Below are 2,248 nucleotides of genomic sequence, written 5' to 3'. Positions count from 1 at the left end.
TTTTACTGCGATATTTTATTTTTGCCTTGCTTTATTATCATATTCCAGTAGGACCCGGACCCGGATCTGACCTCGTCACTACTCTACCGAGGTTAAGCTTGGCACTTACTGGGTACCGATTGTGGTGTACTCATGCTACTCTTCTGCACATATTTTGTGTGCAGATCCAGGTATTTCTTATCAGCCCCGCTACTAGCTGAGAGTGCTTGCTGCTGTACGGAGACTTCAAGGTATATCTTCCGTGTACGCAGACCTAGAAGTCCCCCTCTATTGCCGTTTACCTTCTTTACTTCTGTTATTAGACTCTGGTGTATAGAGATACTAGTTTCCTCCTGTAGCTTGTGACTTACGATGTTTCGGGTTTTGGGATTACTGTGTATTTTGAACAGTTAGTTGTTTAATTCATGTTTTTATTTCATTATTCTGCAAATGTTAGGCTTACCTAGTCATAGAGACTAGGCGACGTCACGACATCATACGGAGGGGAAATTGGGTCGTGACACGTATCAAGCTCACCTTATCTCACAGCATGCGTTTCAACACCCACACCTTATATCACCGCATGCGTATCAATATCACAATTCACACCTCAAGTTCCCAAATATTTCAACTTGCCAAATAATTCAACCACAACATTATTTTTCACAATAAGGAGCTCACGGCTCAATCACAATGTATACAAAAATCTCAACAAAATATTTAGGAGTGAATAACTCAACAAAAATAATATTTCACAAATTTAATACTTTGCCTCAATACCTAATTTTAAATGTCAAATACTTCATATTAATAATTGTTCAATTAAGAAATTTAACTTTCAAATAATGAGCACAAAATAAAATAAACAAAGCTTCAATTAAACAGGTAAAGCAATTAGCAGGAAAAGGTAAAATAAATTTAAAATATAAAAATAGACCAATGATGGTGAGTATAACAGGATAAAATAATTTAATTAATAAGTGACAAAGATCTACATAATTTAAAATCAGAATTTTCCATATTTAGCCCGTGTACACACTCATCAACTCGCGTACACGGCTTTCAACACATCACAATTTTCATAACAATACCAATCCTAAGGGAAATTTTCCCCACACAAGGTTAGACAAGTCACTTACCTCAACCGTGTAATTCTTTACTCCGCTTTGCCTTTGCCTCGCGAATCGGCCTCCGAAAGCCTCGTATCTAGTTACAATTCATTCGATTCAATCAATACAAATTATTGGAATTAATTCCATATGAAAATACTAATTTTCCAACAAAATCCAAAATTTAACTCCAAATCGTCAGTGGGGCCCACGTCTCGGAACCCAACAAAAGTTACAAAATATAAACGTCCATTCAACCATGAGTCCAACCATACCAAATTTACTAAATTCTGATAACAATTCAGCCCTCAAATCTTCAAATTTAATCAAGAAGGTTTTCAAAATTTCCCAACTTAAATAACCAATTAAATTTTAAAAACTAATATAGATTCGGGTACTTTAACCAAAATTGAGTTAAGGACACTTACCTCAATGTTTTGCTTGAAAAATCTACTGAAAATTGCCTCACCCGAGCTCTTAAAATCCAAAAATGGATAAAAATGGCCGACCCCCGAATTATATGTTCTGTCCAGGTATTTTCGCATTTGCGGACCAATTATCGCTTATGCGGAGTCGTATTTGCGACCGCATTTTTGCTTTTGCAAAAAAGCACTGGAAAGCTTCGTTCGCACCTGCAGATAATGGTCCGCTTCTGCGCAACCGCAGGTGCGACCCCGTCTACCGCTTCCGTGTTTCTCTCGCTTCTGCGGTTCATTCCATCGCAGAATCGCCTTTGCTTCTACGGATCTCATTCTGCTTCTGCGACTCCAACTGGGAAGCCCTTTGTCCGCTTCTGCAAGCTACAACTCGCTTGTGTGAGTCCGCACCTGCGGTCAGTCCCTCCGCAGGCGTGATGACACTAGAAGCGACAAATTTCAGAATTTGCCTAAGTACAAAAATTGATCCGATTTCGATCCGAATCACACTCGGGGTACTCGGTACCCCGTCCGAATATACCAACAAGTACCGTAACATAACACGGACCTACTCGGGATTTCAAATTACATCAAATAACATCGAAATTACGAATTGCACCTCGAATCGCACTTATGAGGTTTCAAGTTTCAAATTTACAAAACTCGTGCCGAAACGTATTAAATGAATCCGGAATGGTTTCACATTTGGCACACAAGTCATAAATGACATAACAAACCTATTCA

Source organism: Nicotiana tomentosiformis, chromosome 4 (assembly GCF_000390325.3).
Source record: "Nicotiana tomentosiformis chromosome 4, ASM39032v3, whole genome shotgun sequence".
NCBI lineage: Eukaryota > Viridiplantae > Streptophyta > Magnoliopsida > Solanales > Solanaceae > Nicotiana > Nicotiana tomentosiformis.
Note: the sequence above shows the minus strand (reverse complement) of the source record.